This window comes from Hemitrygon akajei, chromosome 8 (genome assembly GCF_048418815.1).
Source record: "Hemitrygon akajei chromosome 8, sHemAka1.3, whole genome shotgun sequence".
NCBI lineage: Eukaryota > Metazoa > Chordata > Chondrichthyes > Myliobatiformes > Dasyatidae > Hemitrygon > Hemitrygon akajei.
The window spans coordinates 142,977,794-142,990,603 of NC_133131.1; the positions used below are offsets into that span (position 1 = coordinate 142,977,794).

Below are 12,810 nucleotides of genomic sequence, written 5' to 3' on the forward strand. Positions count from 1 at the left end.
CTTTCTGAGAGCGAGGGTTTGGGTACTGCTATTTTTCAGAGGGAAGGTAGGATTTCTTCCAAATGTAGATCTGATTTGTTCTCTGAGAAAGCAATATGAGATAATCTAGCCCCTTGAGGACATAAGAGTTAAATGTTCCTGGCAGTTAGCGCACATTGAACAGATTCATGTAACGATTTTACTGTCAATGTCCACACACCATACAAAGGTTGCGAAGTTACACATACAAGAGGCGGAGTTGGGATTGGGGTTACTTTATCATTCAGTAACTAAATAAACAGAAGCTGAACTGAACCAAAGCTGTAGAGTGTCAGTGTGTGTGCTTGTGTCTGCGTATGTTCATGTGAATCGAGGTCCGCAGAGGAGCTAGAGTTCCACTAAAAACTGACAACCAGTCACAATACAGCCAAACACAGTACAGGTGGTGACACTCTGACGGTAAGGTGGGGAGTACAGTATATCACTTTTCTGAATGCCTTTGCCATGTATTTTGTTACACCGCTTCTGACTTCTATAATAGCAATTGAATCTAGAAATAATACTCCTATAGCAACCATTTGCTTCGCTGTTCATTTGGTTTCAGCATGGATAATTTGAGCCTTTTACATCCGTCATTACTAGTCAATCCAGCCAGCTGACACAGAATCCAAAAATTATTATTTTTCTAATTGAATCTGGCTGATGGTGACGTAGATGTGTGCTGAAGAGCAGCAATTGGTTTGTATTTAAATATCTCCAAAATCTTGTCCTTTCCACCTTCTCCAGCTTTAAGTCTCATACCATACTATGCCCTCTTTGAATCTGGTATATGTTCCTACCAGTCACTCTTACGCTTATGCTGCCAATCATTGCTGTGTCTTCAGCTAACCAAAGTAAAGGTGCAGCAATGATTTATCTCTTTTCTTCCCTCTCTGTGAGACTCTCTTAAAAACCCAGCTTCTTTGCATCAATAATTTCCACCTTCTGCTTTGCTGGCATCCATTTATTTTTATACTTCCATGTCTCAGAATAGTTTTCTACATTTGAAATATTGTGTACAGGCAAATTAACGATGAAATAGTCTACATGATTGCAGTCAATGGCTTTCAAACTGCTCTTCCGAAGAGCGCTCTGCAAATGGAAGCCATGTCTGCTAATGACAGTCGTTCTACTTGTTCAATGCCCATTTCAGAATGTCAATTTTGGTAACTAGAAACAATTTCCAGTATTTCAACCCAGGTATAGAAAGCATTGGATGTAGAGTGGAGTGCCTCCATTGAGTCTTTCACCTCATGCTGGATTACCACAAAGATAGTGGTGGAGGAGTGTTGTTTTCTGACTGGAGGTCCGTGACCAGAGACATCCTGCAAGGATTAGTGCTGGGACCTCTGTTGTCTGTAATATACAAAAATGATTTGGATGTAAGTGAGGGTGGGCCAATATTTGCAGATGACAGAACAATTGGTGGGGTTGCAGACTCAGTAGTAAATCTATCAGTTGAGAATTTGGGTAGAGAAATAGTAGATAGAGTGTAATCTGGATATGAGTGCCATGCTGTATTTTGGGAGGTCAAATGCAAGGAGGAAAGCAGGACCTTTAGGACCATTGATGTATGGAGGGATCTTGAGATGCAAGTCCATACCTCCCTGTTAGTGGCAACACAAAGAAAAGTTGATAAAGTGGAAGGGTAAATTGTAATGTGAAGCTCTGAATGACCCGGTTCTATATTGTAAGTTCCTTTGATTTTAATGTACTTTAAGAAGACCCAAATATCACCTCATAGAATAACAATCAATGGCTGATAATTCAGATCATACCAACATCAACTGCATTTTGAAAGCAAGTGAGTAAATTGAATTGAATTGACTTTATTTCTTACATCTTTCACATACATGAGTAAAAGTCTTTACGTTATGTCTCCATCTAAATGTGCAATGTGCAATTTATAATAATTTATAATAAATAGAACAGTCAATGTAATATAGAGTATACTCAAGTCAGCTTGTGTCCATCAGTCTAATGGCTTGGTGGAAGAAGCTGTCCCAGAGCCTGTTGGTCCTGGCTTTTATGCTGCGGTACCGTTTCCCGGATGGTAGCAGCTGGAATAGATGGTGGTTAGAATAGCTTGAGTCCCCAATGATCCTACGGGCCCTTTTTACACACCTGTCTTTGTAAATATCCTGAATCATGGGAAGTTCACAACTACAGATATGCTGGGCTGTCCGTACCACTCTCTGCAGAGTCGTGCGATTAAGGGAGGTACAGTTCCCATACCAGGCAGTGATGCAGCCAGTTAGGATGCTCTCAATTGTGCCCCTGTAGAAAGTTCTTAGGATTTAGGGGCCCATACCAAACTTACTCAACCGTCTGAGGTGAAAGAGACGCTGTTGTGCCTTTTTCACCACACAGCCGGTATGTACAGACCATGTGAGGTCCTCGGTGATGTGGATGCCGAGGAACTTGAAACTATTTATCCTCTCAACCCCAGATCCATTGATTTCAATAGGGTTAGCCCATCTCCATTCCTCCTATAATCCACAATCAGCTCCTTTGTTTTTGTGACATTGAGGGAGAGGTTGTTTTCTTGACACCACTGTGTCAGAGAGATGACTTCTTCCCTGTAGGCCACCTCGTTATTGTTTGAGATAAGGCCAATCAATGTAGTGTCATCAGCAAATTTAATTAGCAGATTGGAGCTGTGGGTGGCGATACAGTCATGGGTATACAGGGAGTAAAGGAGGGGACTCAGTACGCGGCCCTGAGGGGCTCCTGTGTTGAGAGTCAGAGGGGTGGAGGTGAGGGAGCCCACTCTGACAACCTGATGGCGATCTGACAGGAAGTCCAGGATCCAGCTGCACAAGGCAGGATCAAGGCCGAGGTCTCTGAGCTTCTTGTTGAGCCTGGATGGAACTATGGTGTTGAATGCTGAACTGTAGTCCAAGAACAGCATTCTCACATAAGCATCCTTCTTCTCCAGATGTGCAAGGATGGTATGTAGAGCAGTGGCTACGGTGTCATCTGTTGATTGGTTGTGTCAGTAGGCGAATTGGGTCCAGTTTGCGTGGTAGCAAGTTGCAGATGTAGTCATTGACCAGCCTCTCAAAGCATTTGCTTGTTATTGAGGTGAGTGTGACGGGACTCCAGTCATTCAGGCATGTTACCTTGGTCATTTTTGGTACAGGAACAATAGTGGATAATTTGAAGCAGGAGGGCACTCTACACTGGGAGAGGGAATGATTAAAAATGTCTGTAAACACATCTGCCAGTTGTGCCGTGCACACTCTGAGTACCCGCCCTGGGATGCCATGCGGTCCCGCAGCCTTGCGACTGTTCTCTTGTTGGAAACACCTGTGTACCTCAGCCTTAGAGATGACCAGGTTGCAGGAATAGTGGTGGCTTTCCTTGGAGGCTCAGAGTTAGTGACATCAAACCGAGCGTAAAAGCGATTGAGCTCCTCTGGGAGAGAGGCCACGATGTTGGCAGCACCACAACGTTTGGCTTTGAAGTCTGCGATGGTATGCAGTCCTCGCCAAAAAAATCACGTGTGCTATTCATTGTGAATCTTGACTCAATCTTCTCTCTATATTGTTGTTTTGCAGCTTTGATAACAAGTAATGCACTAATCAAAATGAAGTTCTTTATTTTTATCTATCTCATTTTAACAATTTCAAGAAGCATCTTTTGGTATGTATTAAATAGACTGCTGAATATGACATTGTACTGGTATCCTTATTTCAATGCATTCATTCTATATGAATGGAAATTAGAATTCAGGAAGAAAATAAAGAACAAAGGATGATATAACTCTATTTTATCAAATAGCTGCAAAACTGTATATGTAACACTTTCAGTATATGGACTGCTGTAGTTCAAGGTGAATGTCAAATTTCAAAGCAGAAAGAATGAACAATGAATGCCGACCTTGCTAATGAAGCCCACGTTTGAAAAATGAATAGAAAGTGAGGAATTATTCCATCAGGATAAGTTATTAATAACTTGAATGTATAACACCTTGATACCTTTGACTTTTGCTTGCTGCATTCTAACTACCAGTTGAAGACAGAGGCATCAAAATCTATATGGCCTGACATGAATGGTTAACAAATCATCTCCATAATAATTAATAGCTACTATTCGTTATTCATAATTGAAGCCAGACTGATACTATCTGTGTTCTAATGTAAGAACATAAAAAAAATAATTGGAGCAAGATCCTTTGAAACTACTTTACCATTCATCGAGATCATGGATAATCTTCTATATTGGTGCCATTTTTATGTTTCCCCTCTACCACAGATAATGGAGCCCTTCACCATAACTCTAATTCCTGCACCTTTGCTCTCACCATCTTGCCTCCTAGCAGAGCAAGAACTGAACTCTCTTAGTCATCACCTTTCGCTACACCACCCTCAATTGATCAACCTTCCCAATTTCTGCCAGCTTCAACAAGATTCCATCACTGGGTACATTAGGGAGTATTCTGAAGTTAGGTGAATATAGCAGGTATTAATTCAAACAAGAGTAAGTCTTAAGTTCTTAACGTAAATTGTAAATTACAAATAGCAAACTGAAGTTAAAAGCGTAGGTTCACCCACAGACTAAGCATGGTTTACAAAATGGTGACCACAAGACCTTTGTATATGCATCAGCCAAACATTAAGATGATAGGGTTATGTTAAATGGTGTGCATCAATCCAGGCAGCTATAGATTTAGATAATTTCCACCATTGTAAACAAGTTCAAGGAAGCTTGCAGACCAGACTGAATATATTAATTAGCACTTCAAAAAGCTGATCTATTGTGTACTCAGAGAGGGAGCTCACACAAATACCAATCTTGGGCGTCTAGCACTCTGTCTTGAGAAGGTTTTAGAACATCTGTATCAACTAGTTTGTCCCAACAAGGGTGTTAGAAAATTCAGAAGTGCCTCCCACTATAGATATGTAATTCAAAGGAAGTATTGTCAACCCAAAATACTGAAGTAAACCATGTCATTGTAACTATTGCAATTGTATTGAAACACCTACTGTTACCTTTCATCTTAAGGGTATAAAATACCTAGAGTGTCAAAGAAGAATGCCTGCTTGTTTATATGACTAAAGACTTCTATATCACCAGTTTCAGTGTCTCTCCAGCAACTTAGATTGTAGTTACAACATGATACATCTTCCCCTTCCTTTTCTTTCAGTACTTTGAAGGAACCCTTCCCTTTGTGAATCCTTGGTCCACTTTTCCAACAAACAACTCATTCCCCTTCCTGCAGGACTTTCCAAGACATCAGTAGCAGATGTATCACCTAATTTACCTCTTCTCGTCCCACCATCCAGGGACCCAAATGTTTCTTCCCGGTGTAACAGTGATTCACTTGCGCTGTTTCCGATTTAGTGTACAACTTTTGAGGTTCATAATGTGGTGTCCTCTCAACCAAACCCAGATTGTGGAGCAGGGATGAACATGAGCTTCCCATTGCCTTTATTTTGATTTTTCATCTCTGTTCCACTCTGACCAATCTCTATGTAAGCCATACACTGTCATAATGGAGCCAATGTACAGTTGAGGAACAGCACTTCATAAGAACATAAGAAATAGGAGCAGGAGTAGGCCATCCGGCCATCGAGCCTGCCCCGCCAATCAATTAGATCATGGCTGATCTGTCCGTAAATTCAGCTCCATCGACCTGTCTTTTCCCCATAACCCTTAATTCCCTTACTATGTAAATATCTATCCAACTGTATCTTAAATATATTTAGTGAAGAAGCCTCAACTGCTTCCCTGGGCAAAGAATTCCACAGATTCACCACTCTCTGGGAAAAACAGTTTCTCCTCATCTCCGCCCTAAATCTTCTCCCCTGAATCTTGAGGCAATGTCTCCTAGTTCTAGTCTCATCTCCCAATGGAAACAACTTTCCTACTTCTATCTTATCTATCCCTTTCAAAATTTTGTATGTTTCTATAAGATCCCCTTACATTCTTCTGAATTCCATAGAGTATAGTCCCAGACGACTCAATCTCTCCTCATAGGTTAACCCCTTCATCTCTGGAATCAACATGGCAAACCTCTTCTGCACTGCCTCCAAAGCCAGTATACTCTTCCTCCAGTATGGAGACCAGAACTGCACACCGTACTCCAGGTGCAGACTCACCAGTACCCTGAATAGTTGCAGCATGACCTTCCTACTCTTGAATTCAATCCCTCTAGCAGTGAAGGGCAACATTCCGTTTGCCTTCTTAATAACCTGTTGTACCTGCAGGCCAACTTTTTGCGATTCATGCACAAGCCCTCCCAAGTCCCTCTGCACAACAGCATGCTGCAATCTTTCACCATTTAGATAATCATCTGCTTTTCTATTATTCCTTCCAAAGTGGATGATCTCGCATTTACCAACGTTGTATTCCATCTGCCAGACCTTGGCCCACTCACTTAATCTATCTATATCCTTCTGCAGACTCTCCACATCCTCTGTACAATTTGCTTTTGCACTCAGTTTAGTGTCATCAGCAAATTTTGCTACGCTACACTCAGTCCCATCTTCCAAATCATCAATGTAAATGGTAAACAGCTGCGGGCCCAGCACTGACCCCTGCGGCACCCCGCTCACCACTGATTGCCAATCGGAGAAACACCTATTTATACCAACTCTCTGCCTTCTATTCATTAACCAATTCACTCTTCATGCCAATACACTTCACCGACTCCATGCATCCGTATCTAACTTATAAGTCTCTTGTGCGGCACCTTATCGAACGCCTTCTGGAAATCCAAGTATACAACATCCACCTGTTCCCCTCTATCCACTGCACTCATTATGTCCTCAAAGAACTTCATCTTCCTTTTTGACACATTGCAGACTTCTGGACTTAATTTGCATTCTGTAATTTTAAGCATCTTGTTTTCTCTGATTGTGTCAGATTTGGCCATTTTTGCTGCATCATTCACCTGGGATAATGGATCAGTTTATCTTTCAATGCATGTAATGAGGTAATATTGAAGCTCTGTAAAACTGATTAGACCGTACTTGGAATTTTGTGTTCAGTTCTGTTTGCCTCATTAAAGGAAGGATGTGGAAGCTTTAGTGGCGGTGTGGGGTACTATCGGGCAGCCCTACAATTGGATGTCCAAAATAATATCCATGTGACTTTGTCAAAGGCCACCCGACAGATTAAAGTTCTTATTCAAACTAAGCAACAGCAGCCTTCACACGGATATGTCTTTAAAAAACTAAAATTTAATTTTATCTTCCCTATCTTTTAAATGTATAGTCTAGCTTTTTAATGAGTTATAAAGAAGCACATTTATTACTATATTAGAAGTTTGTTTTTAAAAAAAACTTTGATAACCGTTTTCAATACAATTGTCTTCTTTTGTAATCAAATTATTTTATTTTATGTATTGTGGTGAACTACATATACCTGTCTGGACACGCCCCCCCGCTGACTGCTCCTGTGGCCCCTCCCACAGACCCCGGTATAAAGGTGATTGGAGGCACAGCCCCTTCCTCAGTCTCCAGGATGTAGTGTGGTGGTCACTTGCTGCTTGTTCTTTCTTCCAGCCAATAAAAGCCTATATCCCGCCTCACGTCTCCGAGAGTTATTGATGGTGCATCATGTATTTAAATATATTATTCTGAGAAATGATCCATAGGCTTCACCGGACTACCAAAGGGGTCCGTGGCATAAAAAGCAGGTTAAGAACCCCTGGGCTGGATTGATCTTGGAGTAGGTTAAGAGGTTGCACAACATTGTGGGCCAGAGGCCTGTACTGTGTGTATGGATCTTTGTTCTATGTTCTAGAGCAATTAGATAGTATCTTACAGCTTATGTCATTCTCTTTCCGATCAGCAATCCTCATGGAAATTCTGAGACTCTTGTGCTTATACGCTGGTCATACAGTATGTGTTGGAATGTCTTGATACACTGCCAGCTATGGCAAATAACTTCCATGCTTTTAGCATGTGTTATTCAAGTCTGACTGGGCTGACAGATGCTCTCTTGTACTCTACTATATTGCTCGTCTCCTCCTTCATGCAATATGCTCGCTCTGCATGGTTAAGAACCCATTATGGCACAGTCCACAGATCCTGCAAATATTTTGACCATTTTGGTGAATATTTATATGCAAGAAACTCATTGACTCCCTGACCAACCTCCTCCAATGGGACGGATATCGACCCAACAAAGTGGGTGGTTGCCCATATTCATGATCCATCATCACGGGCATACATACCCAAGCATAAATGTCACAAAAGTTAGCTTTTTTTTCAGTAGCACTACAGTACACGAGTAACAAAAAGTAGACATAAATTAACATAAGTTATATATAACTTACATGAGAATAGGGATTGCCCACGGAGTCTCTGTGGGTGGAAGTTAGGAACAGGAAGGGGTCAATAACTCTACTGGGTGTTTTTTATAGACCACCCAATAGTAACAGGGACATCGAGGAGCAGATAGGGAGACAGTTTCTGGAAAGGTGTAACAATAACAGGGTTGTTGTGGTGGGTGATTTTAATTTCCCAAATATCGATTGGCATCTCCCTAGAGCGAGGGGTTCAGATGGGGTGGAGTTTGTTAGGTATGTTCAAGAAGGTTTCTTGATACAACATGTAGAAGAGCCTACAAGTGGAGAGGCTATACTTGATCCAGTATTGACAAATGAACCTGGTCAGGTGTCAGATATTTCAGTGGGAGAGTATTTTGGAGATAGTGATCACAATTATATCTCCTTTACAATAGCATTGGAGAGGGATAGCAACAGACAAGTTAGGAAAGCGTTTAATTGGAGTAAGGGGAAATATGAAGCTATCAGGCAGGAACTTGGAAGCATAAATTGAGAACATATGTTCTCAGGGAAATGAACGGAAAAAATGTGGCAAATGTTCAGGGGATATTTCTGTGGAGTTCTGCGTAAGTACATTCCAATGAGACAGGGAAAGGATGGTAGGGTACAGGAACCGTGGTGTACAAAGGCTGTTGTAAATCTAGTCAGGAAGAAAAGAAGAGCTTATGAAAGGTTCAAAAAGCTAGGTAATGATAGAGATCGAGGAAGTTTATTAGGCTAGCAGGAAGGAGCTTAAGAAAGAAATTAGGAGAGCCAGAAGGGACCATGAGAAGGCCTAGGTGGACAGGATTAAGGAAAACACCAAGGCATTCTACAAGTATGGGAAGAGCAAGAGGACAAGAGGTGAGAGAATAGGACCAATCAAGTGTGAGAGTGGAAAAGTGTGTATGGAACCGGAGGAGATAGCAGAGGTACTTAATGAATACTTTGCTTCAGTATTCACTACAGAAAAGGATCTTGGCAATTGTGGGGATGACTTACAGCGGACTGAAAAACTTTAGCATGTAGATATTAAGAAAGAGGATGTGTAGGAGCTTTTGGAAAGCATCAAGTTGGATAAGTCACCGGGACCAGACGAGATGTACCCCGGGCTACTGTGGGAGGCGAGGGCGGAGATTGCTGAGCCTCTGGCAATGATCTTTGCATCTTCAATGGGGACAGGTGAGTTTCTGGAGGATTGGAGGGTTGTGGATGTTCCATTAATCAAGAATGGGAGTGGAGATAGCTCAGGAAATTATAGACCAGTGAGTCTTATTTCAGTGGTCGGTAAGTTGATGCAGAAGATCCTGAGAGGCAGGATTTATGAACATTTGGAGAGGCATAACGTGATTAGGAATAGTCAGCATGGCTTTGTGAAAGGCAGGTCGTGCCTTATGAGCCTGATTGAGTTTTTTGAGGATGTGACTAAACACATTGATGAAGGAAGAGCAGTAGATGTAGTGCATATGGATTTCAGCAAAACATTTGACAAGGTACCCCGTGCAAGGCTTATTGAGAAAGTGAGGAGGCATGGGATCCAAGGGGACATTGCTTTATGGATCTAGAACTGGCTTGCCCATGGAAGGCAAAGAGTGGTTGTAGATGGGTCATATTCTGCATGGAGCTCGGTTACCAGTGGTGTGCCTCAAGGCTCTGTTCTGGGACCCCTACTGTTCGTGATTTTTATAAACGACCTGGATGAGCAAGTGGACGGATGGATTAGTAAGTTTGCTGATGACACAAAGGTTGGGCTGTGGTGGATAGTGTGGAGGGCTGTCAGAGGTTACAGTGAGACATTGATAGGATGCAAAACTGGGCCGAGAAGTGGTAGATGGAGTTCAACTCAGATAAGTGTGAGGTGGTTCATTTTGGTAGGTCAAGTATTATGACAGAATAAAGTATTAATGGTAAGGATATGGAAACTATAGAAAGGGTGATGAGGAGATTTACAAGGATGTTGCCTGGATTGAGGAGCATGCCTTATGAGAATAGGTTGAGTGAACTTGGCCTATTTTCCTTGGAGCAATGGAGGTTGAGAGGTGACCTGATAGATGTGTGTAAGATGATGAGAGACATTGATTGTATGAATAGTCAGAGGCTTTTTCCCAGGGCTGAAATGGCTAGTATGAAAGGGCACAGTTTTTAGGTACTTGGAAGTAGGTACAGAGGAGATGTCAAGGGTAAGTTTTTTATGCAGAGTGGTGAGTGCGTGGAATGGGCTGCTGGCGATGGTAGTGGAGGTGGATATGATAGGGTCTCTTAAGAGGCTTTTTGATAGGTACATGGAGCTCAGAAAAATAGAGGGCTATGGGTAACCCTAGGTAATTTCTAAGGTAAGGACATGTTCGGCACAGCTTTGTGGGCCGAAGGGCCTGTATTGTGCTGTAGGTTTTCTATGTTTCTACAATAAATAAAAGTGAATACTATGACATTAGTGCAATTTGTGGGAAATATAGTCTGAGGTAGAATTAGGATGCTTTCAGGCAGTTCAAGAACCTAATGGCAGCAGGGAAGAAACTGTTGTTGAATGTTGAAGTGTCAATCTTCAGGCTCCTGTACCTCCTACCTGATGGCAGAAACAAGAAGAGGTTATGCACCTGACGGTGGGGGTCCTTAATGGTGAATGTCACTTATGTGAGACATTGCTCAGGTATGCCCTTGGTGGAAAGGATAGATAAATCCATTTCAGCTGATTCAGTTCAATATTGTTTACTATCATTTCCAGTACACAAGTGTAAAGGAAAATGAAATAATTGTTACTCTGGATTTGTGGCAGCACACAAAATCACAATAAGAACATAATAATAAACACACAATAAATATAACCACATGATATAACATAAATAGGTAAATAGATTGATTGTGTGTTCATAAAATGACGGTAGGCACAGGAGTGTCTGTACATAAGGACAGGAAATGATAAAGTAGTGGTGGAATGGGGCTGTGGAGGGGTGGGTCAGTCGATGGAGGTTTTGATCAGCCTTACTGCATGGGGAAAGTACCTGTTTGAGTCTGGTGGTCTGGTGGATGCTTTGTCACATCATCCCTGATGTGAGTCGGACAAACAGTGTTAAGCAGGGTGGGTGGGATCCTTCATGATGTTACTGGCACTTTTCCAGCTAGTTTCGGTATACATGTCCTTGATGGTGGGCAGGCTGGTGCTGGTGATGCATTGGGCAGTTTTGACTGCCTGTGCACTAGCAAAGCAGTAACTGGAGTGATCACTTGTACCATCAGATTACTTTAAAATACCACACAGTAGCATGCTCACTGACATTTCCTACTAGACCTGAAAGCTGAGTTGTGAGGGAGCCTCTGTTGACGTCGAGACAAAGGTAATCTGAACAGGGTACTTGTGAGCTATGTAGGTCAACAAGGAGTCTGCTGGAATTATTGATGATTTGGGTTAAAAGCCTGCGTCAGGACTGTCGGAGTTCAGATGCAGGGCTTCAGCCCAAAACATCAACAATTCCTTTCCTCCCATAGCTGTTGCTCGACCCGTTGAGTTCTAGTGTCTCCAATACAGGAAGGAAATAACGAATTCCAAACATGGTCACAGACATTTAAGGGATTCTGCAGATACTGCAAATCTGAGCAATTCACACAAATGCTAGAGGAACGCAGCAGGTCAGGCAGCATCAGTGGAGGGAAATGAACACGTTTTGGGCCGAGATCCTTCGTGGTACTGTGTTAGAAAATATAAAATAAAAAAAAACATAGATGTTGGAAGGCAGTGTTTACTGGCTATGATACTGCTGCTCAGTGAGCAGCATTGGTCTAATCTACTATCATAATTATATGTGTTTATCATGAGAAGTTTGGATTTTTTGCTAATTGCAGTCTTCTGTACCAGGAACAACTACTCTGATAAATAAGCATCATACTGGATATCAGCTACAGAGAATTCAGAGCGTAGTTAATTAACAAAAGAATCTGTTCATTATTCCCAGGAAGTCATCAGAACCAGAGTACTGTAATGAATCTCACATCGGTACTGTCAGGTGTTAAGTCAGACTTTTTACATCAACGTGGAAATTGCAGGACTGCAAGGCACAGGCTGGGTAACATTTAGTGATGGTTTAACTCTGGTCTCCGTGCCATTTACAAGATACAGATTAATCATGGGATGATACATTCATCATTTAGTGGGCTGGAGTTACAGACAAGAAGCTCTGTGTTATCCAGGAAGGGTTTTTTTGTAATTAGTGCACTTGTCACTGAATGCATTATAAAGTCCGAGAAAGTAGCAGGAAGGTAATTCCGTTGACAAAGCCCAAAGCAATCTGTTCCTCCATGACTGATGTACCTTGACTGCAGCATTTGCAATTATTTTCGGAGGCTACTCCATCGCGATTTCTCAAACCCAAGCTCTATATCAGTAGGAAGGACAGGGACAACAAGTCTAAGCGAAACCCACTATCTGCTGCCCTTTAGCGCTCACACCTTTCTATTATAGTTCCCTCTTTTCTGCCAGAGCTACACCATCACAGTAGGTAGATATCGAGAATGGTGGC

At 42.0% G+C, this 12,810-nt stretch overlaps 1 protein-coding gene across 1 annotated transcript in view; it reads left to right on the forward strand.

The window, feature by feature from the left end:
• The first annotated feature begins 293 nt into the window (after window positions 1-293).
• LOC140732323 (integrin beta-1-like) overlaps window positions 294-12,810 on the forward strand; it is an 89,073-nt gene continuing 76,556 nt past the window's right edge. Inside the window, exon 1 of the mRNA XM_073054798.1 lies at window positions 294-438. The gene's annotated coding sequence lies outside the window, so the exon portion shown is untranslated. The remainder of the gene's footprint in view (window positions 439-12,810) is intronic.